Genomic DNA, 26,671 nt, shown 5'->3' with positions numbered 1-26,671 from the left:
AGACCAATGAAGCAAGACTTAGTGGAAGCAGGATTCAGGTCACGGTCAGTGAGAAAGCCCCCTTGGCAATGCCAACGTACAGCCAGTGCAGAGTCGAACTGGTCGACGACTCCACATGACTCCATATACTTTGGTGAAGCCAGCTGTTTGGGCAAGGTTTTCAGAGTTACCACCCATGTAGACTTGTTGGTGATAGTGCATTAAATAGAGCACATGCAGTGCATTGCATGAGTGTCCTATGTCATGCAACCACACCAGGGGTATGTTGAGCCAATTTCTCTGGGAGACCAAGGGTGTTGGCTCCATCCTGAACGTTGGCAGGGTAATGGACTGACACAGAGGAAACTCATTCTCTTTGTGGTGGTGCACTAATGGGTTCTTCACAGAAGGCCAAGTCCATGGCTGCAGATGCTCACGGGGCTGAGGGAGCAGGTCAAATCCTAAGTCAGAGGTGGGTGTTTGCATATTTACATGCCCTCACTGCCATCAAGTCCATTCCAACTCACAGGCCCATGGGACTGAGTAAAATGGCCCCCGTGGGTTTCTGAGACTGTGATTCTTTAGAGGAGTAGAAAATCTCCTCTTTCTCCAGAGGAGCGGTTGGTCATTCAAACTGCTGACCTTGAGATTAACAGTCCAACTCCTGACCACTCTTGCCGTCAGAATTCTATTTATTTACACAAGTATATATATATCCTTTCCCAAAAGAACTCCACATTTTCAAATCATTCTTGACACTCATGGCCTTTTTTCCTTTATAGCCATGCCTTTGGTTGAAACACAGATATAAGAGAAATATTTATCTACTTATAGGGGTACAAAAGTAGCTTTGGTGGCATAGTGTTTGCATGTTGGGCTGCTAACACCAAAGTCAGCACTTTGAAACCACCAGCCACTCCGTGGGAAGAAGAGTCTGTCTACTCCTATAAAGAGTTACAGTCTCAGAAACTCACAGGGACAGATCTACTCTGCCTCATAGGGTCACTATGAGTCAGCATCACCTCCCTGGCAGTGAGGTAGATTTTGGTTTCATAGAGATACAAGTCAGTCCTGAGCTGCTAAAGACAAGGTTGGCAGTTTGAACCCACCAGCTGCAGAGAAAGAGGAGGCTTTCTATTCCCATAAGGAGCTACAGTTTCAGAAATACCCACAGGGGAAATTTTAACCTCTCCTGTAGGATCAATATGAGTCAGAATCGACTTATCGGTGGTGAGCAAGTGGAGGGGACCCTAAACAGGTTCCGGTGGACCTTAAGAGTTCTACTAATTGTGCATGCTCTGTAAAATGTAAACCAAGATTTTACTTTTGCAAACATTATTTTTTCTAAACACGTCTAACTGTGAAACCATACTCGCATGCGGGTCTTTGAACCTGGTCAGTGGTCTGGGGAAGTGAAGGGGCCTGACATCCTTTGTTGTTGTTAGTGCTGTCCAGTCATTCTGACATCACAGGGACCTTCTTTGCAACACAAGGCAGCACTGCCCGGTCCTTTGCCAGCCTCAGGGGTAGTATGTTGGAGCCCATGGTTTCAGCTACCGTGTCTTCCAGTTCACCAAGGAGTTTCCTCTTTGTGCTGCTTACTAAACCCGTTTCTAAGGAGTCCATTCCAACTCATGGTGACGCCGTGTGGGTCAGCACCACGGGACCCCACATAATGCCTTATACCATATATATATATATATATATATATATATATATATATATATATATATTGTGCATAATGCCTTATACCTGGTCCCTTTGGCACCTTGTGATCGCACAGGCTGGTGTGCTTATTCCATGTGGGCTTTTTTGCTTCTGAGCCAGATGGCCGTTTGCTCACCTTCAAGCCTTTAAGACCCCAGACACTATCTCTTTTGATAGCCTCTGGCCTTTACTTCGGGGTCTTCGGTCCCTGCAGAGTGGACACATGCCTGCTGTGCGGGTATGGGACGTGTCGGAGCGCAGCCTGGTGGCGGAGCTTCAGGAGCATAAGTATGGCATGGCATGTGTGGCCTTCTCATCCAGTGCCAAGTACATTGTCTCAGTGGGCTACCAGCATGACATGATCGTCAATGTCTGGGCCTGGAAGGTGAGTGGGCTGCTGGCCTCAGGACAGGCGGGGCCGGGAGGGGAGCCAAGAAACTGCTGACCGGTGGCCTTTACTTCCGCCTGCTGGCCTCAGTCCCTTTCTAGAGAACTCTGAGCAGAAAGGAGCAACTGGGTATCTAGGATGCTGAAGAAGGGGCAGAAGGAGAGGTCAAGTTCACAGCTTGTCTAACCTTCAGTGTGTAAGTTTCTTTTCCCTCAGCTCCTAGAAGCAGAGCCTTGATTTCCCTTGACTTTCTCTCCAGAAAAACATTGTAGTGGCTTCCAACAAGGTGTCCAGTCAGGTGACAGCAGTATCCTTCTCTGAGGACTGCAGGCAACCGGCACATCAAGTTCTGGTACCTCGATGACAGCAAGACCTCAAAGGTGAGGCAGCAAGTAGCCACTAGGGTGGGGTCTGCCCAGATATGTTCCACCTGCGCCCCCTTCTGCATGCTCAAAAGCCCCTTGGAAGTCTCAGCTGGGCCAGGTGCTATGTCAATATGCAAGGGAAGCCTTCTCCCTCCCTCCCCAGGGCCTGCTTTCCAGGGGGTAGCCTGCAGGGTGTGTGGGTGGCACCTGTGGTGGGTCTCCACAGGTGAATGCCACTGTACCCCTGCTGGGCCGCTCCGGGCTGCTGGGGGAACCTGCGGAACAACCTGTTCACTGATGTAGCCTGTGGCCGCGGGAAGAAGACTGACAGCACCTTCTGTATCACATCCTCAGGGCAGCTGTGCGAGTTCAGTGACCCGGAGACTGTTGGACAAGTGGGTGGAGCTGAGTGTAAGTGAATGCTTTGTCGGCACCCTCCCGTCTGTCACCTCCGGGCTCCAGGGCACCTGAGTCTGCATGCACGCTGGGGGAGGCCCCAGGCGGAGGAAGGTGTTTGGGAACCTCTCTGCTTGCTCGCCCTCTCTGTCTCTGCCTCTTCCTCTGCTTTCCTCTTCTGCTCAGCACACAGACAGCATCACAGTAAGTGTGCTGGCCCTGTCCGCTGCCTCTGCTGCCTTTCTCTGGGCCGGCCTTTTCTGGGTGTGTCTTTGCCCAAACCTCAGGTGCCTTATAAGGAAGGCTTGCTGACTCCTTCCCCCTAATTGCACGGGGCTGTGGGCCCTCTGGCCAGCTGCTGTTAGAGGGAGGGGCATTGAGGGGCTCTGCCCAGGGCAGCTGGCCTGCCTTGCGCTTGTCCTTGCCTCTTGGCTCATGGCTGTTGAGGTGTCCGGTGAAGGAGTGGACAGACGCCCTTGCTGACTGTGGCTTCTGTGCTCACAGACCACAGTGGCCCACTGCATCTCGGTGAGCCAGGACTACATCTTCTGCGGCTGTGCTGACGGCACCGTGTGCCTTTTCAACCCCTTCAACCTGCACTTCCTCAGCACGCTGCCCCGGCCCCATGCCCTGGGGACAGACATTGCCAGCATCACAGAGGCCAGGTGAGCGGTGTGGGTGGGCCCCTGAGTCCTGTCAGAGCCCCACTCTGTGCCAGGCCGTCCCTGGCATGCTGCAAGGAGAGGAGGGCACACATAGACCTCTGGGAAGACCCTTGCAGTCAAGCACAGGTGGGTCTTTTAGCATTTGTTGCTCACTGTGGGCAACCGTGGTAATCTGAGTCTGCAGTGTGGTAATTAATGCATTGTCCTGTAAACACCACAGCTAGGACAGACGGGCAGTTCCTTAGGGTTTCTGAGAGAGGCTGGAAACCTGACGGAGCAGGCCTTTCTCCCTCAGGGTGGTCCTGGGTAGCAGCTAAGGTAGGAGGGTCTTATTGTAGCCTCGGGCCTTGGGTTGGGTGATTGCAGGAAGTGAAGTTTTGCTCTGGTTTCAGTGCTGTCAGGAAGCGGGGCAGTTCTGCAGTTGGGTATATTAATTTCTCATTCAGGGAAGGAGTGGGCTAAATCTGCAAATGGCAGGAAATGATATATGACCATGACTGGTTTGCACAGTGCCCTTCCTTTTCCTCTGACGTGAGTCTAGAAGGGCCTGACATCTGCTTGGCTGCATCACGGCCACACACTGTCCCCGCCTGATGTTGGGGGCTATGAAATAGCTTGTGTTCTTTTGCAGAGCCCCATGGCAAGGAATGCCAGGCCAGCCGCTGCGTTCTTTCTCCAGTGACTGCTGGCCACCCTGCTGCTCCTCCCTTTAGTGCCCCTTTTCATTAGCGCTAACTCACCAGTTTGCCCTGTCTGCCCTGGACACCCTGACCCCCTCTTTCCTCAGTCGCCTTTTCGCTGGAGTGGCCAATGCGAAGTATCGGGACACCATCACCTTGACCTTTGATCCTGCAAATCCGTGGCTGTCTTGTGTGTACAATGACCATAGTACTTATGTCTGGGGTGTGAAGGGCCCCAAGAAAGTGGGCAAGGTGTATTCCCCAAGAAAGTGGGCAAGGTGTATTCAGCTCTGTATCATTCCTCCTGCGTCTGGAGTGTAGAGGTACGTGGGCCAGGTCTGCTGAGACTGACCGTGTTTCCTGGCCTACCATTAGGAGCTGGGGTTCCTCAAGTGTGGAATTTGTTTCCTCCAGCACCCTTGCTCCCCAAGCTGTGCCCCTGGGTCCCTTCGTATCTGTTAATTGGCTCTGAGGATGGGAGGGGATTTTAGTGCTGACTCATCTCAGACGTTTTTCAGTATGCCCCTGTGCAGTCTTAGCTTGGCCTCTTTGGACATGTTCCTGAACTTGACCAAACCTTAGTTTCTGCAATTGTGAAATGACATACCTGATGCATTTGATTTTTACGAACAGGAGACAAAGTAAGTGGGAGATTTAGAATGCCTAGTACTTACTAGGTGCTTGGTTAATGTATATTCCTTTACTTGTTAAAGACAAGAGCTAATCATTATGACTTGCTTGCTATGGGACAAGCCGTTGCCTCCAGGGGACAGGATGGGGGAACTTTAGGCCCCCAAGGACAGAGGTTCAGGAGGGTTTAGCTGAAAAGGGTTGGGGACAAAATTTATTATCTCCAAGGGAAAGATACTAACTTGACAATGAAGAAACGGCAAAACCCACCCTTAGCCAAGTCATTAAGGTTAACATCCCGTGGCAGCAGCATGAATCTGGTGAGAGGGTACACTGAGAGGTTTCAAAATGTTCCCAGAAAATGTTATGACTCTTAAGAACTCCCAATAAAATGTTGAACAACAACAACCAACGTTGATGGAAAGTTTCTTTTAGTTCTGTTTTTCCATGCAGCCTCCTCCTAGCATTGTGTCTGGTATTCTTGACCCAAATGTATAAGGAACTTAGGATAGTCATGAGGAAACATCAGGCAACCTTCATTTGAGGTACACCTGCCAGAGTAACTTATCACACTCTCCCAGGTGTCAGGGTAGGAAAGACAAGCAAAGACTGAAAGCCGTTCTAGACTGGGACAGATGACACCCATGTGCCGTGGGGGCTCCTGGGATCCTGGAGCAGAAGAAGTACATTCGTGGGATAAACAAACAAACTCATTGGCATTGGGTTGATTCCAACTCAGAGCAACCCCCGCTGGTGACATTTAAATAAAGTCTAATAATGTTGTACCAGTGTGACCTCCGTGGTCCTTATCACTGTGTACTGTAGTGCATAAAACATTAATACGAAGGGAGACCAGGTGAGAGAGTTGAATGTGACATATCTTGACTCATTTTTCTAAAGGTTCAACCCAAAAGGTAAAGTAAAACAGCTCTTGATGGAGAGGAAAAGGTGGAAGGGGGTGGGTGATGATTCTTTCCCCCCGCTGCCTGGCACTGAACGGCCTCTCCTCTCTTCTCATTTTGCAGGGTCCACGAATTGCAGTTCCTGAGTGAAATGCTGAAGGTGGAGGCCCATGAGTCAGAGATTCTGTGCCTGGAGTACTCGAAGCCAGACACAGGTACCTGGCCCTGGCCTGGAATGGCCTTGAGTGAGCCCCTCCAGTCTGGCCAGAGCCACTGATACTTGTCCTGCCTCTTGACTATGGGGCTGATCGTTCTTTTGGCTACCAAAAGAGTTAGTGATCCTTCTTGATGTCTCTGAAGGCTTCTTGTTGTTTCTGAAGGCTTTGGGGAGGACTGCATCTCAACTCTGCCCGACTCCATGGCTCATGTGGCTTAAGGATGTGGGGCTCAGTTTCTCTGGGTGCTCTTTGCTGGGCACTCATGTTGGGCTGCGATCCACAAGCTCAGCAGTTTGAAACTACCAGCCGCTCTGCAGGAGAAAGGTGGGCCTTTCTACTCCTGTAAACAGTTACAGTCTCAGAAGCCCATAGGGGGTATTCACTATGAGTCAGCATTAACTTGATAGCAGCAGATTTGATTTTTGTAAAGTCTTTTTAAAGCCAACCAAAAGCTGAATCAGTGAAGAAGATCTGCTTTAGACATTGTGCTCTTTTAAAGAATAATCTGTCTGTGATCAGATTGACACAGGAACTTGGAAGGTTAGGTGAAAAGTTTAAGGGGCAGTGAGCTTATGTGTGTGATGGAAATTTGGAATTGGAAAAGGACAGTGAGAATGGCTACATAATTTCAGAAATATAATGAATGTTAGCAAATTGTACATGTAGAAATGATCGAATTGGTATATATTTTTGTGTGCATTGTTTTAGATCAGGGAGAAGACTCGAAGTTCAAATATAATTTACAGAGACCCCCCTTGTTAAATCTTGAATGGGACAAAGTCCAGAAAAAACAAATCATCTGGTTGAGGGAGACCGTAAGCATGAGGCCATAATGGGGACTGAAGGATTCACAACAGCTCGGTCACATGGAAAACAAAGGAAGCCCCTTTAAAAGTCAAGTTCCCAGCAGATCAGACCATCACAGTTGGAAATGTGACTACAGAAATGGGAAAGGGACCATGATTGGAGTAAATACATTATTGCAGATTAGAAAAGTTTACAGGACTGGTTCAGGGCCCTCCAACCATCTTGGTCAGGGCATGAACGTGCAACCTCAGTACCCCAATTCCCATCAAGGGCATACTCAGGCAAGTTCTTGAGGGCTAGACTACTCCTCACCAGGCTGGCCAGAGGAGTGGGTGGAAGCAAACAAACTCTGCCTGAGGGCAAAGCATTTTACGTTGCTAGTTCAGAGTCATGGAGCTCTAGTGCCATAGAAGGTTATGGGTTGGGCGGTTAACCACAAGGTTTCACTCTTCAAAACCACCAGCCAGCTCCAGGGAAGAAAGATGAGGCTTTCTACTCCAATAAAAATATATAGTCTGGAGATTAAAAGCCCCAATGTAAGTTAACTGGGTTGATTCCTACTAGAGGGATAATGTGTGTGGGCCAGATGCTTGCAAGGTCCCTCAAGGCAATGCTGCCAGACTGCAGTCTCTGCTCCCTGCTGGTGGAGACAATGGATTGCTTTTCTCTAAAACTTGGAACCATTAGCTTGGTTCCAGTAGGTGGAGTTCACACCCTACTGATAATGGTTCATATGGAGATCCAGAAAACAGGTCAAAGTTAAGCTGCCATTCTAAATGTAGGATCCGCCCATTTTGTCACCTGTATACCCCCAATCCCTCCTCTTCCTATTGCATGTATGCCCCTAGACCACCCCTTCTCACCGCTGTATAACATAGTCCAAGTCCTTCCTGTGATGTATGTCTTTACCCTCCCGTTTCCAATTCCCCTTGTCCTCCTTCCCTTCCCCCTCTCTCCATGTGGACCACCAAGTGGGGCTGAGGTGAGCAATGCTACCATGATATGTGTGTGACTGCATTATTGTAATATCTCTTCTATCTCTCATGCTCCCAATGACTTTAATATTTATATCTCAACCCTTTATGTTTCCAGGGCTTTCAATGACATTAGGCATCTTTTCAATGTTTATGAATCATGCTTATGAACCTCTCTTCTGTTAGTTGTCTGTGTGTATGCATTGCCTGTATTAAAAACATATAGAACCGAGCAATTTGTCTGGAAAAATAATTTATAGGAACTTTATGTTAGATTGCCATGCGTTTTGCATAGCCAATTGTTCTTTTAAAACACTTTTCTTGTCATTGTGATACCATGCTAAAAGGTAAAAACATCTGTATATAGTCAAATAGCTTTATCTTTCCTTTAAAGACATGAACCTTCGTGTCTTGCTTAAAGTTTCCACCTCACTAAAGCTAAATTGCTACTCTCGAAAATAAATCCCTCTAAGTTTTTAATGCTTTGAATATTTTATCGCTCTAATCCTCCTGGAGTTTATTTTTGAATGTAGTATGCTCCTTCCTTTGATTTCTTGTAAATTCAGCCAATTCAACCACTCATTAACCAAAGTATTCCTTTACCACTGGATTGTTTTGCCACCTTTGCTTTGCATAGCATATAGTTCTAAATTATATCCCAGACTACTGAATTATTTGCCAGAGTGGCTTTACTAATTGTACACTGGCATCACAACACGCGGGAGCTTCGGAAAGATCGTGGGAGAAAGGAATGAAAAGAGAAGATAATTTCCCATGAATTTTTGAAGCTTCCTCGTACAGGTGCTTTACAGTAAGTCGACATTAGGGTTTATAATCAATAAAAAATTCAACTGTGATCCAAGAATGAGGGGCGTGACATTTCCTGGTTGAGACAAAAGCGAACAGGCGAGCAGAATACGAAAAGAATTGGTTAACCGATGAAACTGCAGCCAAGTGTTAGCTGTTATCACAAAAATGAACACACAGAATATTCTTGAACTTGGAAGTGGGAACTTCAGCCTTTCAACGGCCATCGACGGTGCGGGGCAACATCCCCGCACTCCTACGCTCAGGAAGGGGGTTCTGGGGTCTGCGGCGCCGCGGGGCACAAGTGGGGCGAAGGGCTGCGAGGGAACGCCGAGGCAGAGGGGTCCCCGCGAGGCGGCTGCGGGCCGCTCCAGAAGGCAGGGGTCCGGGGGCTCTGCGGTCCCTCAGGACCCTCCAGGAGAGGCTCCAGAAAGGCAGCTGGAGGCCCCGGCCGGCCGTGCAGCTCGCTGGGAGGCGCGGGCGCACGTGCTCCGCCGGTCCGGGCGGCGGGGGCGGCTGAACGGGCCCTGGCCGTGGGCGGCGGGCGGCGGGCGGGCGCAGTGCGGCGCCGGGCAGGCGGGAGGTGACCGCGCGGGGCGGTCGCGGCGGCTGGGGCTACTGACGGCACACGGATCCGGAGCGCACTGCGCGGGGCGGGGCGCCGCACAGGTGAGAGCGGCAGCGGACCCGGATGCGGCGCGGCTGAGGGCGGCCAAGGGCAGGGGGTCGCGGCGGCTAGCTCTTGGAGATCCCGGCCGGAGGCTCCGGCGCCGGTGCTGCGCTTCCTGCCGGCTCGAAGAACGAGCCCGAGCCTGGCCGCCCTCGGGATGCCTTGCTGAGGCTCCGCCGGACGTCCCCAACGGGGGGGGGGGGCGGGGCGGGGCGCGTTCGGGCGCCTCCTGAGGGCGCCTCAGCGGAGAGCGGCGTTGGCGCCGTGGAGTCTACGCTCCACGCGGGCGGCCCAACCCGCCTGCCACTCAGGTGTCTTTTTGCACGGAAGTGAGTTTTAGGAGCGGGAAACCTGTGGTGGGCGTGACTGACGTGTTTTTAAATCATTTTCTATACATTTAAAGCTGTAAAGGCAAAACTTCATGATCCAATTAATATAGCCAAAAATTCAGGCTTGATAGAAACATTTAGAATCCAGGCACTGGGGGTAAAGTCCCCTTATTCCCATCTGTTATTGGAGGAAGGTATGAGAGAGATTGGATACTGCGGTGGGAAGAAATAGAGCCAAATAGGAATGTCTGCTTCTATAGGGAGAATGTATCAGCCATGCGCTCACTTTAAGGCAGCACAGCTTTAAGGGAGAATCTGTGGAAATGATAGATTACCGCAGGAACATGAACTTGGAGTATATCTCCAACTAACAGAGTGGTGGTCTTCCAGCCATGGAACATTAGTCTCCCAGATTCCCTCTGTACCAGTCAGGGAATAAGTCCCAGTATTATTTCCCTTGGTGCTAGTATCCCACATTTCCCCTCTCTGCATTATGTTTAAGATTCAAAAAGTGTCACGGAGGCAACATGGTCTCTTTTCATATCTATTAGCTTCCTATAGAAGTGACATGAGACTGCAAGCATCACAATTATGATAAAAAACACAGTCAGACTGGAACTTAAGCTATGTGAAGTACTTTGCCCCCAAGCTCGCGGGTCCAACCCTTCCATGCTACTCCTCAATTGCTTAATCACATCAGAGCCAGGAGAAGCCTCAAGCTTGTCTTTGAATGTATAGAAAATATCCTTTTTAAGCTGATCAATATCTAATGAAATGTTTCCCTTAAACCCTTGCAAATGTTGGCCTCTCCATCTCTTCCTTGTCCATCTTTCTCCAAAGGTGGTTGCGTCCTTTTAAAGGGAGTCCATCAGTTTTATTCTGTAAAAAACATACATGCATAGCCTTTTCTCCAGGTGAATGGACCTGGATCCCAAACACAGTTTCCATCATCCTCAGATTTCTTAGGATCAATTTTCTCTGTAGAATTGAAAACGTGTTTATCTTCCCTAATTTTATTACAAGCTTTTAGTAAGGAGAAAAATTTTTTAGTTAAAATGAGTAAATGAACTTTGTCACACATAAGATTCCTCTTCTCCTCCTTCTGTTTTAACAATTTAAATAGTAAAGCATTGCTAGATCTTGAACCAGTAAAAGTACTAGTTAGATAACCTTCATTGTTATGTAAATACTGGCTCCCATCCCTCAGAGAATTAAGAGAGCTAACTAATTGGGAGAACTTCTTATCATACTTTGAAAGACTGAAAAAATTCTTAATAAATTTGTTCAGCTGATCTTGAAGTAACTTACCAAGCAGACATTTTTTCTCCAGGCTTACCAATAAGGTTATAGGCTCAATTGAGCCGTTTTGCCTTTCAGGCTTCTCACACTGTATGATTTTACCTTGCAATATTCTGTCTTGGTTAACTTCACTCATTCCCTCTATGCTGGCTTTAGGGGAAGTTAATGGGAGGGCCTTAGGCCCCCCTGAATGCCCTAAGGAAATGACCCGGCATCCACAGTTAACAAACCTTTTTCCTTCCATTTCTAATTCCATGTGGGGGCGCTGTTTCTCCACAACAGCAGTCCAGAAGACTGCTTGATTTATAGGGTGGTCAAACTTCTCAAGTACTCTTTCCTGATAGGTATAAATTTTTACTCTAGAAATGCAAGGAAGGGAAAATTGGCTTAAGCGATCCTACATTTTTACAAACCATGGTATATCAGAACTCATTACTGCCTTAATTTCTTCTTCACAATCCTGACCAATAACTCCAGCAACACCTTGAGAATTTATGTTGGACTTTCTTTTTTTTTTTGGACTTTCTTAATAAACTTCCTATAGTTCTTTTAGGTAGTGGACCCCAATTACTGCTCTTCGTTTCTGATTCAATCACAGTTTTGGGCTTTTTCTTACAACTCTTATCAACTCCAGTATCAATTTTAATTTCTTGAGTACTAAGGTTAAATCTTCCTGATAGAAACTGTATTAATCTTTCAATAAGAGGTCCCTGCTTTTGAGGATCAAGCTCCTGTGAAGGCTTCTGAGCCATCTCTTGGTTATTCAAACCAACTGCAGTGAGAACAGAGACTAGGTTTTTGCCTCTTTGGCTAGGTCTGTTCTCCTGCTGTGAGGCTGCTAGATAAAGGCGATTTCTCTCAAAGATCTTCTTTGCTCCAGTAGGCAGACACCTTGCCTACCACGCTCTGCTATGAGGGCTCTGCATCAAGCTTCTTCCACTATTTTCCCGCCGGGAAGTCTTTGCTAATGGCGACCCTTCACTGTTGATTTTTGAACGACATTGGCTCGCCCAATGAGTTCCCTTCCTACAATGGAGGCAGAGTTCAGGTTCGTTTAAACCCGATCTCCATGGTCCTGGCCCATGCTCTGACATTGGCCGCAGCCTGCTCTGCCTACACTCTTTTGAAGATGACTTGTCTTCCCACAACTAAAGCACTTTCTTCCAGGTCTGATATAGTTTGCCAATGAAGCTGCCATGAGGTCTGCCTTGTATTCCTCTGCCTCTACATTCCTGCATATCCTAAAATAACCCAGCAAAGTGCCCTGTTCGCTGTAGGGATGCAAGGCATTTTTACAGTGCTTATTAGAGAAATCATAAGATAGCTTGTGCACTAGGTCTCTTACTGCCTGAACATTCTTCACACATTTGGAAATAGCATCTTCCAGTCGGGACACAAAGTCAGCGTAACGCTCATCATTCTGTTGTCTTATAGCCCTGTAACGCGGCGTTCTCTCTTCTGATGGAATTATCTTTTCCCAGGCCCTTAAGCAAACCTCATGTATCTGTCCTATTGTCTGTTCAGTAAACTGTAGTTGAGACTCAACTGTAATATAATTTGCATCCCCTAGCAATTGATGAATTCCTATATCTATCCCATCCTCAGCATTCTTCCCAGCTCTTGCAAGGGCTGCTTCCTTCCATAGCATTTGATATCACAAGCATTCTGAAGAGTAAAGACAAATTCTCACTAAAGCTTTCCAATCTGTAGGGGTCCAGCTGTCAGACTCTGCTAGAGCCCTTATCATGCTAATTACAAAATGTGAGTCTGGGCCCTAGTCATTGATTGCCTGCTTGAGATCTTTTAGCAACTTAAAAGGCAAAGGCACTGTGAATTCCTTTTGGTTCTAACAGGATAAGACATCTTGCATTCTAAATCTTCTTCTGCAATCCCTCTTCCTACTCTGGAGAGTAAAGGTGCTTTCCTATACTTTGCTTCTTTACGTCTATTCTCTGAGCTACTCTTTTCAATCTGGATATCTTGGAGTTCCACTTCCTGAACTTCACCTTCTGTGCTAGCTCTCCTAGTTTGCATTTCTTTGGAGCTAATCTCTCTACCTTCAGGGCTGGCTTGCTTGATTGTTTTACAATCTCTGGCCTTTCTTACACTAAATTCCAGCAGGAGAGCAGTTGCTTTTACTATGTCCCCTTCTGACTCAGGCTCATTCTTTTAGCTCTGCCTAAAATCTTCTCATCTGCCTGAAACCCGTTCTCACTGCTTCTCATCTGATTTAAATTTGGGCATCTTAGACGTTGCCTGTTCTGCTTCTTGGCTTTCTCTACCTTTGAAAGCAAGGGAGCTTCCTGGGATTGTTTAATAGCCATGCTTTGGATCTTGCAATCCACTGCCTCTAGTACTGTATCACCTTTAAACCTTCGGAGTCTGCAGTCTCGCGAGAGCATACAGGCTTTGGCAATGAGGTTCTGTTCTAGAATTGGAGGCTTTAGATAACAAACCAATCCCTGCCTTTTCAGTTTTTCCTAAAGTTTCTTAACCTAAATCATGCTTATTCACAGACACTTTAGCTTGCTTTTCTAGATTTGAATAGACACAAGACTTCTCACTAGACTGTTCATCCTTATTCTCTTCCTCCTGCAAAAGTTTTAAAACCATCTTAACTTGTACCCACAGAGACCACTTCTCCATAGGGATACTCTCCCCATCTCTGTGCTTCCTTTAAGTTGACAATGACCTCCTCCCAGGTCTCTAAATCAAAAGTTCCTTCCTCTGAGAACCATGAATTATACCTTTTTACTACTTTTAGAAAACATTGTATCTTTTTCTTCGTTACTTTTACACCTTGTCTTTTCAGTAAGTAGAGAGCATGGTACCATAAGTTTCAGGTTTACTTTTACCTTGCTCCCATTATCCTCTTTAAAATTCTAATTCACTATTTCCACTACTTCTCTGTCAATCCCCACACCGGATCCTCACTTCGCACAATTTTCAAATTCACTCTACGTACCAATGGGGCCATATAATTGTTATATGGGATATAACTCATATTGTCCCACGTTGTGCGCCATTTGTCTGGGGAAGCCCGCCTTGTGCTGGGGCTCCAGCCTCCAGCCCAGTCCTTGAGCCTCCTGCCTGGTCTCCATCCCACCTCCCTTCGTCCACACTGAGCGTGGACCTGGCTGGTAAGATCATGGCCATCCAGGAGGTGAGCATGCTACCATGAATTGTGTCTGACTGCATTATTGTAATGTCTCTTCTATCGCTCATGCTCCCGGTGACTTTAATATAATATTTATATATCTCAACCATACAATTGTGCTTATTGAACCCAAGATTACTGGTGGGGGGCTGGCACCCCAACTCATACCACAGTACATACCATTTGTCTAGTTCTTCAATGCTTCCTCTCCCGCTCACTCCCTCCAACTATCATGACCTCAGCTCTACCTTACAAAGCCGGCTAGACCAGAGCATGTACACTGGTACAGATAAGAACTCTCAACACACAGAATCCAGGACAGATAAACCCTTCAGGAACAGTAATGGAAGTAGTGATAACATGAGGGTAGGGATGAGATAGAGGGAACTGATAGCAATGATTGATGTATTAACGCTCACACCCCAGGGGGACAAGCAACAGAAACATTGGTGAAGTGAGACCTTGGACATTGTAAAATATGAAAGTATAATTTATCAAGGTTTCATGAGGGTGGGAGAGTGGGAGAGAAGGGGGGAAAAGGAGCTGATACCAAGGGGTCAAGTATAAAGAAAATGATGATGGTACCGTAGGTACAAATGTGCTTGATACAATTGATGTATGCATTGTTATAAGTGGTGTAAGAGCCCCCGATAAAATGACTTAATTTTTTAAAAGTGTTTAGGTAGATCTTGATGGAGGATAGATTGAGAAACAATAGTTTCAGAATTTGATAATTTTGCTTAATAATCAAACTGAAAACTCACTGCCATTGCATCTTTTGTGACTCACAGCAACCCTGACTTTCAGCAACCCTATTGGACAGGGTAGAGCAGCCCCTGTGAGTTTCTGAGACTGCAACTCTTTACAGGGGTAGAAAGCCCTAACGTTTCTCTCTCAGAGCGGGTGGTGGTTTTGAACTATGTGGGTAGCAGCCCAAGTGAAAACCACTATGCCACCAGGGCTCCCTGTGCCACATAGCGGGAGCTGTTGTTTTCCCAAACATTCACTTGGCTATTTCTTTTATAAGAAGCCAAGTAATTTGGCAGCTTATTTCTGTTCCAGTTTTCTTATATAGAAAATGTGGTGACAGTGTGAACCTGTTTGTTGTAGTTTATGTGAACATAATTGAGTGATCTAGACCAAGTGAGCTAGACCAAGTGAGCTGACTGGTCAAAAATCAGACCTGTGGATTGCCAAATTGGTTCTGCTGAGATTGGGGCTTTCCTGGATCCACAGGCTTCCTCCAAGCTGTGTCCGAGAAGCTCTGCATTTTAGAGCTACATTTTATAGTTGAAAGAGAGGCCTAAGGAGGGAGGGAGTCCTTAAGCTCTAAGACCTTAATGCTGTCATTGCTGTCCTCTTGTAGTGTACCTGCAGTTTCCACACTGCAGTGGGAACCATTGAAACAGCTGTTCTCATTCTCTGAGATGGTGTGCCACCCCACTCCATACCACCACCACCTCATCCCTTTCTCTTATTGTAGAGATAATGCCCCTTCCATATGTATCTCAGATATTCAATTAATGAAGAAAGACAAAAGTAGGAGAAATGATTTAGATGAAGGAGACCATAAGCATGAGGCCATAATGGGGTCCAAAGGCTGTGTGGCCATGTCGCTAATTATAGAAATGGATGAAATCTGCCACAAAAATGTGATTGGAGGCAGAGCAATTCATCACTCTCTCAGGCAGGACTACATAAGTGAGAATGGGGCCATTATGGAGACATGGAGACGATCACAGATTAGAAAGGCTTACTGGATTTGTTCTGGGGCCTTCCGACCACTATAACTCATGACCATAGGGTCTTAGACTTTCCCAATTTCCATTGAGGACCTTCCCAGGGAAGTCCCAGAGGGCAGATTGCTCCTCTCTGCTCTGGCTAGTTGTTGTTGCGTGCCATTGAGGACACTTGGACTCGTCGTGACCTCACATACAACCGAATGAAACACTGTAGGGTCGTGCACCATCCTCACAATTGTTCCTGTGCCTGAACCACCGATGAAGCCACTGAGTCCATCCACTTCTTCGAGGACCTCCTCTGTTTCATGGCTTCTCCACTGTACCAAATAGGATGTCCTTCTCCAGGGACTGGTCTCTCCTGACAACATGTCCAAAGTATGTAAGATGGCGTCTTGCCATCCTTGCCTCTAAGCAGCACTCTGGCCTTATTTCTTCTGATACAGATTGGTCAGTCCTTCAGCAGTCCATGGTACTGTCAGTAGTCTTCTGGTGGACCACAATTCGATGCATCTGTTCTTCTACAGCCTTCCTTATTCAGTGTCTAACTTTCACATGCATATGATGCAATGGAAAATAGCATGGCTTAGGTCATGTGCACCTTAGTCCTCAGAGTAACATCATTGTTCTTCAACACTATAAAGAGGTTTTCTGCAGCAGATTTACCCATTACAATACATCTTTTGATCTCCTGACTGCTGTTTCTATGAACATTGATAGTGGATCTAAGCAAGACAAAATCCTTGACAACTGAAGCCCTTTTCTCTGTTTATCACCTATTGGTCCAGTTTTGGGGATTTTGGTCTTCCTTATATTGAATTGTAACCCATATTGAAGGCTGCAATCCTTGATCTTCAGCAAGTGGTTCAATTCCTCCTCACTTTCAGCAAACAAATGGTGTCATATATGCACACAAGCAGGCTCCCAAAAGTTAGTGGAACAAGGAATCAAAAGAGAATGGAATTTTTCAGGGACTTTTTGAAATACCAGTGTGTGTGTGTGTGTGTGTGTGTGTGTGTGTGAGAGAGAGAGAGAGAGAGAGAGAGAGAGAGAGAGAGAGAGAGAGAGAGAGAGAGAGAGGAGATGTGGGCATAAAACAAACATCAAGCAACATAAGGGAGAATGCTGTTGGCTGCTGTTGAACTGATTCCGGTGCGCATGCACAGTGACCTGCTGTGTGCACCATAGTGACCCCTCAGAAGCAGATCATCAAGCCTACCTTTCAACTGAAATTCTGAGAATTCACAATTTTCAGAAGTATGTGGATAACAGTGAAAGCCAAAATTCTATTTGCACAGTCCCCACGTGGATTAAGCTTCCAGTGAATTCCTTCAGACCATTGACCAGGGATGTGAACACTCTTGCCACCAGGCAGAGGGCATTGGAAAGTGGATTACCCCTTAGGCAGCCCATGGTGGGGCTTAGAGACTTGCCTAAGTGTATCCTTGAATCGAGGCTGCCATTCTGGGCTGCACGGTCATGAGTCATGCCCCCAAAGCCTTGGTTGTTTGGCCCTGGACCACTCTTGTAAACTGTCCTGTTTCACACAGGTCCCAATCCTTGTCCTATTCTTGCTTCTGTAGTCCCACCTGGAACTGTGATGTTGGGATCTGCCGCCATGTCCTTTCAAGTCTGTGAATCTCAGATAACCCTTACATATCAATAAGACCTCTTGCTAATAGTTTCCCTCCCCTCATCTCGATGGCATGTGTTGGCCCTTGGACTATCTAGGTTACCTAGCGGGCATTTGGATTATGTAGGCTCCCTAGCGGGAATTTGGACTATATAGATTACCTAGTGGGCAATTAGACTTTGTAGGTTATCTAGCGGGCACTTTGACTATCTAGGTTACCTAGCTAGCACTTGAACTATCTACGTTACCTAGCGGTTACTTGGAGTATGTTGGCTACCTACCGGGCTGTTGGACTATCTAGGTTACCTAGCCGGCACTTGGGCTATCTAGGTTAACTAACGGGCACTTGGACTATGTAGGTTCCCTAGCGGGCCCTTGGACTATGTAAGTTCCCTAGCGGGCACTTGGACTATGTGGGTTCCCTAGCGGGCATTAGGACTATCTGGGTTACCTAACGGGCACTTGGACTATGTAGGTTAACTAGCGGACTTTGGACTATGTAGGTTACCTAGCGGACACTTGGACTATGTAGGTTCCCTATCGTTCACTTGGAGAATGTAGGTTAACTAAGGGGCACTAGGACAATGTAGGTTACCTAGCGGGCCTTGGGACTATCTAGGTTACCTAGGGGGAACTTGGACTATGTAGGTTTACTATTGGGCACTTGGACTATCTAGGTTACCTTAGCAGGCACTTGGACTATGTAGGTTAACTAGCGGGCACTTGGACTATCTAGGTTACCTAGCAGGCACTTGGACTATGTACGTTTCCTAGCGGGTACTTGGACTATCTATGTTAACTAGCGGGCACTTGGACTATGTAGATTCCCTATCGGGCACTTGGACTATGTAGGTAACCTAGTGGTCACTTGAACTGTCTAGGTTACCTAGCGGGCATTTGGACTATGTAGGTTAACTAGCGAGCTCTTGGACTATCTAGGTTAACTAGCGGGCACTTGGACTATGTAGGTTCCCTAGCGGGCACTTGGACTATTTAGGTTACCTAGCAGGCACTTTGACTATCTAGGTTAACTAACGGGCACTTGGACTATGGAAAGAAGTGCCTAATGGTCACCAGGACCCATGGTTAATCCAGGCGTGGTCATCTGATTCCAATCGATCAGACCTAGCTATAAATCACTTATATGTCTGGGTAATTAAAAGCAAATATAAATTTTCAAAAAAAATAACGTTGCATGGGATAGAAAGAGAATACATAACAACATCAGACATAAATATGCCTCAAGACAAACTCATTGTGCACATCCAGAATACATAATGGCTCTTGCTAAGATGCATTTCCCACTAGACCCTACCCCAAGCCAGTAAAAGCCAGAAACTCTACAGTAAACTGTGGATTGTACTACTCTGAAATGGGAGCTGTGTCTCTAGACCTAATTTGGGGCTGTTCGTGCTGAGGACTCACCAATACCTGCTGCAGTGACAACAGTCCAGGTGAGAATAAGGAAATCTGGATGACAGCCAGGATATAGGAGCACTGAGACCTCAAATTGCTTCTAGGCGAGCATGGCCTAATGGGCTTCCATTTATGCACCTCTGGCAGGAGGAGTTTGTTCTGGAAAGTAATGGTTTCTAAGGAAGTATTTCTTAAACTTTCACATGCATGCACTTACCCAGGTTCCTGGAAATCGGGCTGGGGGGCAGATTCTGATTTTGTGGGTTCAGGGTGGGGGGTCTAGGATCCAGCAGTTCTAGAGGCCCTGGTACTCTTGGGCTGTTAACCACAAGGACAGTAGTCCTAAACCACCAGCCACTCCTTGGGAGAAATATGAGGCTGTAGACTCCGGGCAAGAGTGACAGTCTGGGAAACCCACAAGGGCAGTTCTACCCTGTCCTGTAGGGTCACTATGAGTCAGCATCAACTCGATGGCATTAGCATGGGAGAAGCTAATGCTGATGTTGCTGGTTCCTTGACCTATCATACTTTGAGTGGCAAAGTCCCAAGGGCCTTCCCGGATGTGATGGCCAAAAGCAGTAGTGTTCACCCTTGGTCATACTTTGGAATCCCTTAGGAGCTTTCAAGCCTCCCATTGGCCTGGCGCCATCCCAGACCAATGAAGCAAGACTTAGTGGAAGCAGGATTCAGGTCACGGTCAGTGAGAAAGCCCCCTTGGCAATGCCAACGTACAGCCAGTGCAGAGTCGAACTGGTCGACGACTCCACATGACTCCATATACTTTGGTGAAGCCAGCTGTTTGGGCAAGGTTTTCAGAGTTACCACCCATGTAGACTTGTTGGTGATAGTGCATTAAATAGAGCACATGCAGTGCATTGCATGAGTGTCCTATGTCATGCAACCACACCAGGGGTATGTTGAGCCAATTTCTCTGGGAGACCAAGGGTGTTGGCTCCATCCTGAACGTTGGCAGGGTAATGGACTGACACAGAGGAAACTCATTCTCTTTGTGGTGGTGCACTAATGGGTTCTTCACAGAAGGCCAAGTCCATGGCTGCAGATGCTCACGGGGCTGAGGGAGCAGGTCAAATCCTAAGTCAGAGGTGGGTGTTTGCATATTTACATGCCCTCACTGCCATCAAGTCCATTCCAACTCACAGGCCCATGGGACTGAGTAAAATGGCCCCCGTGGGTTTCTGAGACTGTGATTCTTTAGAGGAGTAGAAAATCTCCTCTTTCTCCAGAGGAGCGGTTGGTCATTCAAACTGCTGACCTTGAGATTAACAGTCCAACTCCTGACCACTCTTGCCGTCAGAATTCTATTTATTTACACAAGTATATATATATCCTTTCCCAAAAGAACTCCACATTTTCAAATCATTCTTGACACTCATGGCCTTTTTTCCTTTATAGCCATGCCTTTGGTTGAAACACAGATATAAGAGAAATATTTATCTACTTATAGGGGTACAAAAGTAGCTTTGGTGGCATAGTGTTTGCATGTTGGGCTGCTAACACCAAAGTCAGCACTTTGAAACCACCAGCCACTCCGTGGGAAGAAGAGTCTGTCTACTCCTATAAAGAGTTACAGTCTCAGAAACTCACAGGGACAGATCTACTCTGCCTCATAGGGTCACTATGAGTCAGCATCACCTCCCTGGCAGTGAGGTAGATTTTGGTTTCATAGAGATACAAGTCAGTCCTGAGCTGCTAAAGACAAGGTTGGCAGTTTGAACCCACCAGCTGCAGAGAAAGAGGAGGCTTTCTATTCCCATAAGGAGCTACAGTTTCAGAAATACCCACAGGGGAAATTTTAACCTCTCCTGTAGGATCAATATGAGTCAGAATCGACTTATCGGTGGTGAGCAAGTGGAGGGGACCCTAAACAGGTTCCGGTGGACCTTAAGAGTTCTACTAATTGTGCATGCTCTGTAAAATGTAAACCAAGATTTTACTTTTGCAAACATTATTTTTTCTAAACACGTCTAACTGTGAAACCATACTCGCATGCGGGTCTTTGAACCTGGTCAGTGGTCTGGGGAAGTGAAGGGGCCTGACATCCTTTGTTGTTGTTAGTGCTGTCCAGTCATTCTGACATCACAGGGACCTTCTTTGCAACACAAGGCAGCACTGCCCGGTCCTTTGCCAGCCTCAGGGGTAGTATGTTGGAGCCCATGGTTTCAGCTACCGTGTCTTCCAGTTCACCAAGGAGTTTCCTCTTTGTGCTGCTTACTAAACCCGTTTCTAAGGAGTCCATTCCAACTCATGGTGACGCCGTGTGGGTCAGCACCACGGGACCCCACATAATGCCTTATACCATATATATATATATATATATATATATATATATATATATATATATATTGTGCATAATGCCTTATACCTGGTCCCTTTGGCACCTTGTGATCGCACAGGCTGGTGTGCTTATTCCATGTGGGCTTTTTTGCTTCTGAGCCAGATGGCCGTTTGCTCACCTTCAAGCCTTTAAGACCCCAGACACTATCTCTTTTGATAGCCTCTGGCCTTTACTTCGGGGTCTTCGGTCCCTGCAGAGTGGACACATGCCTGCTGTGCGGGTATGGGACGTGTCGGAGCGCAGCCTGGTGGCGGAGCTTCAGGAGCATAAGTATGGCATGGCATGTGTGGCCTTCTCATCCAGTGCCAAGTACATTGTCTCAGTGGGCTACCAGCATGACATGATCGTCAATGTCTGGGCCTGGAAGGTGAGTGGGCTGCTGGCCTCAGGACAGGCGGGGCCGGGAGGGGAGCCAAGAAACTGCTGACCGGTGGCCTTTACTTCCGCCTGCTGGCCTCAGTCCCTTTCTAGAGAACTCTGAGCAGAAAGGAGCAACTGGGTATCTAGGATGCTGAAGAAGGGGCAGAAGGAGAGGTCAAGTTCACAGCTTGTCTAACCTTCAGTGTGTAAGTTTCTTTTCCCTCAGCTCCTAGAAGCAGAGCCTTGATTTCCCTTGACTTTCTCTCCAGAAAAACATTGTAGTGGCTTCCAACAAGGTGTCCAGTCAGGTGACAGCAGTATCCTTCTCTGAGGACTGCAGGCAACCGGCACATCAAGTTCTGGTACCTCGATGACAGCAAGACCTCAAAGGTGAGGCAGCAAGTAGCCACTAGGGTGGGGTCTGCCCAGATATGTTCCACCTGCGCCCCCTTCTGCATGCTCAAAAGCCCCTTGGAAGTCTCAGCTGGGCCAGGTGCTATGTCAATATGCAAGGGAAGCCTTCTCCCTCCCTCCCCAGGGCCTGCTTTCCAGGGGGTAGCCTGCAGGGTGTGTGGGTGGCACCTGTGGTGGGTCTCCACAGGTGAATGCCACTGTACCCCTGCTGGGCCGCTCCGGGCTGCTGGGGGAACCTGCGGAACAACCTGTTCACTGATGTAGCCTGTGGCCGCGGGAAGAAGACTGACAGCACCTTCTGTATCACATCCTCAGGGCAGCTGTGCGAGTTCAGTGACCCGGAGACTGTTGGACAAGTGGGTGGAGCTGAGTGTAAGTGAATGCTTTGTCGGCACCCTCCCGTCTGTCACCTCCGGGCTCCAGGGCACCTGAGTCTGCATGCACGCTGGGGGAGGCCCCAGGCGGAGGAAGGTGTTTGGGAACCTCTCTGCTTGCTCGCCCTCTCTGTCTCTGCCTCTTCCTCTGCTTTCCTCTTCTGCTCAGCACACAGACAGCATCACAGTAAGTGTGCTGGCCCTGTCCGCTGCCTCTGCTGCCTTTCTCTGGGCCGGCCTTTTCTGGGTGTGTCTTTGCCCAAACCTCAGGTGCCTTATAAGGAAGGCTTGCTGACTCCTTCCCCCTAATTGCACGGGGCTGTGGGCCCTCTGGCCAGCTGCTGTTAGAGGGAGGGGCATTGAGGGGCTCTGCCCAGGGCAGCTGGCCTGCCTTGCGCTTGTCCTTGCCTCTTGGCTCATGGCTGTTGAGGTGTCCGGTGAAGGAGTGGACAGACGCCCTTGCTGACTGTGGCTTCTGTGCTCACAGACCACAGTGGCCCACTGCATCTCGGTGAGCCAGGACTACATCTTCTGCGGCTGTGCTGACGGCACCGTGTGCCTTTTCAACCCCTTCAACCTGCACTTCCTCAGCACGCTGCCCCGGCCCCATGCCCTGGGGACAGACATTGCCAGCATCACAGAGGCCAGGTGAGCGGTGTGGGTGGGCCCCTGAGTCCTGTCAGAGCCCCACTCTGTGCCAGGCCGTCCCTGGCATGCTGCAAGGAGAGGAGGGCACACATAGACCTCTGGGAAGACCCTTGCAGTCAAGCACAGGTGGGTCTTTTAGCATTTGTTGCTCACTGTGGGCAACCGTGGTAATCTGAGTCTGCAGTGTGGTAATTAATGCATTGTCCTGTAAACACCACAGCTAGGACAGACGGGCAGTTCCTTAGGGTTTCTGAGAGAGGCTGGAAACCTGACGGAGCAGGCCTTTCTCCCTCAGGGTGGTCCTGGGTAGCAGCTAAGGTAGGAGGGTCTTATTGTAGCCTCGGGCCTTGGGTTGGGTGATTGCAGGAAGTGAAGTTTTGCTCTGGTTTCAGTGCTGTCAGGAAGCGGGGCAGTTCTGCAGTTGGGTATATTAATTTCTCATTCAGGGAAGGAGTGGGCTAAATCTGCAAATGGCAGGAAATGATATATGACCATGACTGGTTTGCACAGTGCCCTTCCTTTTCCTCTGACGTGAGTCTAGAAGGGCCTGACATCTGCTTGGCTGCATCACGGCCACACACTGTCCCCGCCTGATGTTGGGGGCTATGAAATAGCTTGTGTTCTTTTGCAGAGCCCCATGGCAAGGAATGCCAGGCCAGCCGCTGCGTTCTTTCTCCAGTGACTGCTGGCCACCCTGCTGCTCCTCCCTTTAGTGCCCCTTTTCATTAGCGCTAACTCACCAGTTTGCCCTGTCTGCCCTGGACACCCTGACCCCCTCTTTCCTCAGTCGCCTTTTCGCTGGAGTGGCCAATGCGAAGTATCGGGACACCATCACCTTGACCTTTGATCCTGCAAATCCGTGGCTGTCTTGTGTGTACAATGACCATAGTACTTATGTCTGGGGTGTGAAGGGCCCCAAGAAAGTGGGCAAGGTGTATTCAGCTCTGTATCATTCCTCCTGCGTCTGGAGTGTAGAGGTACGTGGGCCAGGTCTGCTGAGACTGACCGTGTTTCCTGGCCTACCATTAGGAGCTGGGGTTCCTCAAGTGTGGAATTTGTTTCCTCCAGCACCCTTGCTCCCCAAGCTGTGCCCCTGGGTCCCTTCGTATCTGTTAATTGGCTCTGAGGATGGGAGGGGATTTTAGTGCTGACTCATCTCAGACGTTTTTCAGTATGCCCCTGTGCAGTCTTAGCTTGGCCTCTTTGGACATGTTCCTGAACTTGACCAAACCTTAGTTTCTGCAATTGTGAAATGACATACCTGATGCATTTGATTTTTACGAACAGGAGACAATGTAAGTGGGAGATTTAGAATGCCTAGTACTTACTAGGTGCTTGGTTAATGTATATTCCTTTACTTGTTAAAGACAAGAGCTAATCATTATGACTTGCTTGCTATGGGACAAGCCGTTGCCTCCAGGGGACAGGATGGGGGAACTTTAGGCCCCCAAGGATAGAGGTTCAGGAGGGTTTAGCTGAAAAGGGTTGGGGACAAAATTTATTATCTCCAAGGGAAAGATACTAACTTGACAATGAAGAAACGGCAAAACCCACCCTTAGCCAAGTCATTAAGGTTAACATCCCGTGGCAGCAGCATGAATCTGGTGAGAGGGTACACTGAGAGGTTTCAAAATGTTCCCAGAAAATGTTATGACTCTTAAGAACTCCCAATAAAATGTTGAACAACAACAACCAACGTTGATGGAAAGTTTCTTTTAGTTCTGTTTTTCCATGCAGCCTCCTCCTAGCATTGTGTCTGGTATTCTTGACCCAAATGTATAAGGAACTTAGGATAGTCATGAGGAAACATCAGGCAACCTTCATTTGAGGTACACCTGCCAGAGTAACTTATCACACTCTCCCAGGTGTCAGGGTAGGAAAGACAAGCAAAGACTGAAAGCCGTTCTAGACTGGGACAGATGACACCCATGTGCCGAGGGGGCTCCTGGGATCCTGGAGCAGAAGAAGTACATTCGTGGGATAAACAAACAAACTCATTGGCATTGGGTTGATTCCAACTCAGAGCAACCCCCGCTGGTGACATTTAAATAAAGTCTAATAATGTTGTACCAGTGTGACCTCCGTGGTCCTTATCACTGTGTACTGTAGTGCATAAAACATTAATACGAAGGGAGACCAGGTGAGAGAGTTGAATGTGACATATCTTGACTCATTTTTCTAAAGGTTCAACCCAAAAGGTAAAGTAAAACAGCTCTTGATGGAGAGGAAAAGGTGGAAGGGGGTGGGTGATGATTCTTTCCCCCCGCTGCCTGGCACTGAACGGCCTCTCCTCTCTTCTCATTTTGCAGGGTCCACGAATTGCAGTTCCTGAGTGAAATGCTGAAGGTGGAGGCCCATGAGTCAGAGATTCTGTGCCTGGAGTACTCGAAGCCAGACACAGGTACCTGGCCCTGGCCTGGAATGGCCTTGAGTGAGCCCCTCCAGTCTGGCCAGAGCCACTGATACTTGTCCTGCCTCTTGACTATGGGGCTGATCGTTCTTTTGGCTACCAAAAGAGTTAGTGATCCTTCTTGATGTCTCTGAAGGCTTCTTGTTGTTTCTGAAGGCTTTGGGGAGGACTGCATCTCAACTCTGCCCGACTCCATGGCTCATGTGGCTTAAGGATGTGGGGCTCAGTTTCTCTGGGTGCTCTTTGCTGGGCACTCATGTTGGGCTGCGATCCACAAGCTCAGCAGTTTGAAACTACCAGCCGCTCTGCAGGAGAAAGGTGGGCCTTTCTACTCCTGTAAACAGTTACAGTCTCAGAAGCCCATAGGGGGTATTCACTATGAGTCAGCATTAACTTGATAGCAGCAGATTTGATTTTTGTAAAGTCTTTTTAAAGCCAACCAAAAGCTGAATCAGTGAAGAAGATCTGCTTTAGACATTGTGCTCTTTTAAAGAATAATCTGTCTGTGATCAGATTGACACAGGAACTTGGAAGGTTAGGTGAAAAGTTTAAGGGGCAGTGAGCTTATGTGTGTGATGGAAATTTGGAATTGGAAAAGGACAGTGAGAATGGCTACATAATTTCAGAAATATAATGAATGTTAGCAAATTGTACATGTAGAAATGATCGAATTGGTATATATTTTTGTGTGCATTGTTTTAGATCAGGGAGAAGACTCGAAGTTCAAATATAATTTACAGAGACCCCCCTTGTTAAATCTTGAATGGGACAAAGTCCAGAAAAAACAAATCATCTGGTTGAGGGAGACCGTAAGCATGAGGCCATAATGGGGACTGAAGGATTCACAACAGCTCGGTCACATGGAAAACAAAGGAAGCCCCTTTAAAAGTCAAGTTCCCAGCAGATCAGACCATCACAGTTGGAAATGTGACTACAGAAATGGGAAAGGGACCATGATTGGAGTAAATACATTATTGCAGATTAGAAAAGTTTACAGGACTGGTTCAGGGCCCTCCAACCATCTTGGTCAGGGCATGAACGTGCAACCTCAGTACCCCAATTCCCATCAAGGGCATACTCAGGCAAGTTCTTGAGGGCTAGACTACTCCTCACCAGGCTGGCCAGAGGAGTGGGTGGAAGCAAACAAACTCTGCCTGAGGGCAAAGCATTTTACGTTGCTAGTTCAGAGTCATGGAGCTCTAGTGCCATAGAAGGTTATGGGTTGGGCGGTTAACCACAAGGTTTCACTCTTCAAAACCACCAGCCAGCTCCAGGGAAGAAAGATGAGGCTTTCTACTCCAATAAAGATATATAGTCTGGAGATTAAAAGCCCCAATGTAAGTTAACT

The sequence above is a fragment of the Tenrec ecaudatus genome, chromosome X, assembly GCF_050624435.1.
Source record: "Tenrec ecaudatus isolate mTenEca1 chromosome X, mTenEca1.hap1, whole genome shotgun sequence".
Classification (NCBI taxonomy): Eukaryota; Metazoa; Chordata; class Mammalia; order Afrosoricida; family Tenrecidae; genus Tenrec; species Tenrec ecaudatus.
Note: the sequence above shows the minus strand (reverse complement) of the source record.